This window comes from Octopus bimaculoides, chromosome 2 (assembly GCF_001194135.2).
Source record: "Octopus bimaculoides isolate UCB-OBI-ISO-001 chromosome 2, ASM119413v2, whole genome shotgun sequence".
Lineage (NCBI taxonomy): Eukaryota > Metazoa > Mollusca > Cephalopoda > Octopoda > Octopodidae > Octopus > Octopus bimaculoides.
Genome location: NC_068982.1, coordinates 5,458,996 through 5,465,201, shown reverse-complemented (window position 1 = coordinate 5,465,201; position 6,206 = coordinate 5,458,996). Strand labels below are relative to the sequence as shown.

The window sequence follows — 6,206 nt, the reverse complement described above, 5'->3', positions numbered from 1 at the left end:
AATATAAATTGACGACAGTACATTCTAAAGCTAGTTCTAAGCCGACTTAAACAATACGTGGTGGAGAAGAGAATTAATATCATTGTCTGATTAGCAACATCAAAATCTTCTGTATTATCGATGTTCATTAGAAATATAAATCATTTTACAATCGTTTCCCGAAACTAAGAGGAAGTAATTCTCAAGATTCAATAGGGGAGAGTGAAATCTTGACATGGCTTTGCCGAAACGAATATTAACTCACGGGGTTTGTGCGGAACTGCATTTATGAGTCATTTCTCTATACTGTTTATGAACTAACTTCTTTACGGAAAGAACAGAGTTGATTTATAATAAATATTATTACCATTATTATTTCTTGTAAGCTACAATAATAGTAATTTCTTTTACTAATTATAAAATGCTGCTAATACATTCTGTATCAATCAATTCTACATCATCTGAGCAGAGATCAGCTCTGTCAGCTGCTTAATTTTGTTACAATAGTTGTCGGACTGGGTCCGAGTGTCGGCTTAAATTTTTTTTTTTAATCATTTTTTTTCTTTTCATATATAATTTTTATATATATAATTTGTGCTACATAATATTTAAAACTACCTACGAGAGCAATCCGATCCACTACATTTTTGAAAATCTTTGTGTTTCTCTAATTTGTTGCCGTAGATGGGTTATGATCGAGTGATTAGTAATCGCTTATTCTACTGAGTCCAAATTCCACTTTAAAGTAATTTTCGTTTCTTCAGAGTTGATAAAACTAGTATCAACAATACACTGGGCATACGTAAGCCCCCACCCCCACCACCACAGCCCACCCCGTCCCACCCCGTCCCACCGACTTTGTTTACTTCATAATTCCAGAAAAATGGATTTGTTTAATGAAATTCTCAACAAATACCATTCAGACGGTGTAGATTACCGTTATATCAGAATTTATTGAGGAAAAGTTTTGCTGTGGGTGGGGAGAGGAGTTTCGGAAAATTCGCATAGAAGTCACCTTTGCTTCTTCATAACTTTCAGGAAAAAAGGGGGTGGCATTTTTAAACGAAGTTTTCAATAAAGGTGGTCATACATCAAAATCTATCCCAGTAGTTTCGCGTGACCAGTCTATTAAGCAACCAACCAGCATTAAACCATTGTGGGATTCACTCTTCCAGAACCTTCTTTTTGTGCTCGATGGAAGAGCCGCTTTTGGCGTCTACACATTTTGCAGAGCATTGAGAGTGGCCAACTCCTTCACATGTCTCACCCCATGCCAGGCAGAATGTTGAGCGATATGTTAGATCCATCTTTCCCACATCAAACAGTTCCAGATGTTTGCGTAGACGTCTCCAGGTTCTTGGACAGACTGAGCTAAACATTCCTTCAATGTCTCTTATAAGTAACAACTTCTAATGCAGCGCGGTTTTCCATTCTCTTCTCTCGCAGGATGTCATTATTGCTGTTGTTAGTTGTCAAAGACTAACATAGTTTTGACTTAATGTGTGCGAGAATAAAATCTTTTCGTGGGTGTTATTCAATTACTCCTTTATGCAGCCCATGAAACCTATTTTCATTCAACTCAACCAGTTATCACCACGTATCATCCGACACACACAAACCACTCAAGCGACAGACTCATTTATCCACACTCTTCAACTGCTTAGTTTAGGCGCATTATTCCGTTGCAACCAATTATTTTGGCTGACCTAGCAAGTTTAATAATGTTTCTGTCCAATGCACTTTTGGTTTCGCATCATTCCTGCAGTTTCCTCGCAACAAACTTCGACTGAGAATTGTAGTTCCTTGGAATATCCTTTCTATATCGTTTTTATTTTTCCATAAAATGGCCAACGAAAGTGGACATTTTATGGAAAGAAAATAATGGCTAATAAGAAACGATAACCAGATTCTGAACGGTCCATTAGGAGATACCCCGCTCCTTTTCCTGTACATCAAAAGCATAGAAAGACGGTGTCTACATTCATTTTACTTCAGCCACAGCTAGGCTTTGTAATAATTCATTTGTTCTTTTTACTCCAATGGCTGTGCTTCAAATATTATTTAATCACAGATATCCAAATTAGGCAACCCTCTAATGTATTGGCTGCTTTATATAAAAGCTATGATTGTATGCTGTTAATGTAGAAAAGAAGTTGGGTACGTTTTCTTCGATGAGTGATCAATGAATTGTGAACCCTTAAAAAAAATTAGGCCATTTATGTTTACCAAACTACTTTCACTTTGTCTAAGTTTAACTACTTTGGTGGCTGCAGTTGAATATTTTTATTCACTCCATGCTGCGGCCAACTTTTGTCATACAAGATTTGTTTTGTACAATAAAAATTATTCTTTGTGTTGTCACTTTGTTCTCCTATTTAAAAGCCTTAAAAAAAGTGTATAATTTCTAGTGTTGTGCGGGAACCATCATACCAAAGAATAAACCTAACGTTTCCTCTGTGTCGTAAAAGGCGACTAAAAGAGGTTCAGGTAGGATTTGCACTCCACCCTCGTAAAACCCTCACCAGCAACAACTACCCAAACAAACCCATGGGTTGGAGGGTTGTCGCTTGAATGGTGGAAAGGTGTCATGCGCCAGGAGCAGGGAATCGCCAATAAATGGTGGATGCAGCAACTTGCTGTTCCATCGCATTCTTCTGTACTGCTACTACTACTACTACTACTTCCCGAACAGAATCTGAGTTCGTTCGGTCAATTAGAAATGGTAGCCAAACTCTGTAACCACACACTTGTGTATTAAACAACACAAAAAATAATAACTGCAACAAAAATATTCCACAGCGCCATACCTTAAGAAGTATTATGTCCGAAACGTCATAATTTATTCTTTCCTTTTGGATCAACCTAATAATATTCACAGAGAACGTCTCTTGTACTTTTGTTGTTTGTGTTTTAGCTATTTGTATTTGAGGCAGGGCAAAATTGGCAACTGGGGCAAAACGAATAATTCCGTTTTCTTGTTCTTTTCTCCCTCCTATTTGAAATCATTACTCTGCAAGTATTGCATCACCAATTTATATCGGTGCATCATCTTTGGGAGTAAAAATTGGTGAGCATAGCTGTTGTTGGAATTGACAAATTTCGAAACAGTCAGGTGACATGTGCTTTTATTTCTCCAAGAAATTTTTGCTCAACTTTGATCCAATTGTAACTGAGGTTGGTAATAAACTATCCGGATAATTTTTGGTGTTTAACCATCAATATTCTTTTTCTCTGAAGGCGGCGAACTGGTAGAAACGTTAGCACGCCGGGCGAAATGCTTAGCGGTATTTCGTCTGTCTTTACGTTCTGAGTTCAAATTCCGCCGAGGTTGACTTTGCTTTTCAACCTTTCCTGGTCGATAAATTAAGTGCCAGTTGCGTACTGAGGTCGGTCTAATCAACTGGCACCCTCCCCCAAAATTTCGGGCCTTGTCCCTAGAGTAGAAAAGAATATTAAAGGCGGTAAGCTGGCAGAAACGTTAGCACGCCAGGCGAAATGCTTAGTGATATTTCGTCTGTCTTTATGTTCTGAGTTCAAATTCCGCCGAGGTCGGCTTTCCTTTTCATCCTTTCGTGGTCAATAAATTAAGTACCAGTTGCGTCGATCTAATCGATTGGCACCCTTCCACAAAATTCCGGGCCTTATACCTTGAGCAGAAAAGAATATTCTTTTCTTTGTTTTTCTCAATTTTTCCCCACACCAATGTCTAATTTGATAATTTACAATTTTCACAAAATGTCTTAAATGGCACAAAATGAGTAATAACTAATTTCAACAATTTCTTCTCTTTAACCGTTTGGTGCGTAAATATATCAGGAAGAGAGACACTGCAGCAGGTCATGAAGATGCTATATAGAATATTTTGAATTTTTACCTTTGTCGAGTTTCGTTAATTTCGTACCATGTGTCATTTTTTCATGCTGCTCTTTCATTTGACCAAGATATTTAAAATTTGTGTTGCATTTCTGATCTTTCTGATGTCAAAGGATAGATATTGATGTGTATAAGTCTGTCTTCAAATGTAATTCTGGAGAATTGAAGCGGCAAATTTACCTTCTACTCATTTTGTTCCAGGTAAACTTGTTCAAGGAGAACGGTAATAATTTTCTAAAATGGTGTTCTGTCGTAGTTTTCAATGCATTTAGAGAAGGTCGTTTGGTATAGTTTTTGTAAGGTGGTGAACATTTGTAAAACATTTTTTCCTCTTCGTCAAAAATGCAGTAAAAACACCTTATTTCATCCACCCACCCCACCACCATATATTTCTTTATTCTTTTACTTGTTTCAGTCATTTGACTGTGGCCATGCTGGAGCACCGACTTTAGTCGAACAAATCGACCCCAGGACTTATTTGTAAGCCTAGTACTTATTCTACTGGGTTCTTTTAGTGAACCGCTATGTTACAGGAACGTAAACACACTAACATCGGTTGTCAAGCGATGATAGGGGACAAACACACAAATACAAATGTGTGTGTGTGTGTGTATATATATATATATATATATATATATATAATATTAGGGATAAAAATCCCAAATTACAAGTAAAAACTCAATTAAAATCAATTTATTAAAAATTAAAATAAGTTTCATCGATGAGTTCATGAACCTTTACTTTATTTAAAAGCAGCAGAAATATAACAAAAAAACCCGTTACTCTGAGTTTCACGTTCCCGTTCATCGGACAGTTTTGTTAGAATTTAAATAAAGCATATTACTCTACCTCTGGTATTTGAGTACTCTTTTTTCCACCTTGTTGCACATTTCATGTGCTTACTCCGGTATATATATATATATATATATATATAGATAGATAGATAGATAGATAGATAGGGTGGGCTTTTTTCAGTTTCCGTCTACCAAATCCACTCACAAGGCTTTGGTCGGCTCGAGGCTGTAGTAGAGGACACTTGCCCGAAGTGTCACGCAATGGAACTGAACCCAGGATCATGTGGTTGGTAAGCAAGCTTCTTATCGCAGGAGCCACTCCTGCGCCCATATATATTTTATCTTTTACTTGTTTCAGTCATTACTCTGGCCATGCTGGGGCATTGCCTTCAATGTTAAGTTGAATGAATCGATCCATGTACTTATTTTTTAAGCCTGATACTTATTCTACCGGTTTCTTTTGCCGAACCACTAAGTTATGGGGATGTAAACACACCAACACCAGTTGTCAAGCAGTAGTGGTGGTGGTGGTGTTGGGGGAGACACAGACACACACACACACAATGGTCTTTCAGTGTCTGTCTAACAACCCCACTCAAAAGGCTTTGGTCAGCCTGAGGCTATAAGCAGAAAACCCGGAACCATCTGGCTGGGCAATAAACTTATCACAGGCACGCCTGCGCCTTCGCATGTGTATACACACACATACGTATGTTAATGTGTATGTACGTATGAGTGTGTGTATAAATGTGTGTATATATGTGTGTGTGTGTATGTATATATGTATGTGTGTATATATGTGTGTGTGTATGAGTATATATGTATGCGTGTGTGTGCATATATGTGTGTGTATGTATGTGTGCATATATATGTGTATATATGTGTGCATATATATGTGTGTATATATGTGTGTGTGTGTGTGCTTATGTATTTAATTTGACTTGTTTCACTCATTAGATTGCGGCCATGCTGGGGCACCGCCTTTGATTTTTTTTTTTTTAGTAGAACTAAACCACCCCAGTTCTTTTTGTATTTTTTAGAGACTGGTATTATGCTATCGGTCTCTTTAGCCGAACCGCTAGGTTACGGGAACGTAAACACACAAGCTCCAGTCATCAAGCAGCGAGTGGGAACAAACAGACACAGACACGCACAAACATATGTGTGTATACACACACACACACACAACGAGCTTCTTTCAGTTCCCATCTACCAAATCGATTCATACGGCTTTGGCCGTCTGGAGGCTATAGAAGAAACTTGCCCGAGGTGCCACACCGTGGGATCGAATTCAGGTAAAAAAAAAAAAGTTACGGTAATAAATTCACAGGAAATAGTCACAGGGGTTTTTGTCCTGGAGGCGGGGGGGGGGATGTCTGGATCTCATAAATTAACTGTGACTTTTTTCCTGGCCAAAATTGTTACTTTGTTACTGCAACTTTTTTTTCCTGCAATTTTATTACTGGTCACTGTGGGGATCGACGAGAATTTTCAACTTGCCTCCCATTTAAAAGAAAAAAAAGTCTGGATAGTATAAGAGACATCGGATATTGTTGTGAA

At 37.9% G+C, this 6,206-nt stretch overlaps 1 protein-coding gene across 1 annotated transcript in view; it reads left to right on the top strand.

Annotated features, from left to right (window-relative positions):
• The first annotated feature begins 5,873 nt into the window (after positions 1-5,873).
• LOC106868896 (H(+)/Cl(-) exchange transporter 7) overlaps positions 5,874-6,206 on the top strand; it is an 88,991-nt gene continuing 88,658 nt past the window's right edge. The window contains exon 1 of the mRNA XM_052975410.1: positions 5,874-5,941. The gene's annotated coding sequence lies outside the window, so the exon portion shown is untranslated. The remainder of the gene's footprint in view (positions 5,942-6,206) is intronic.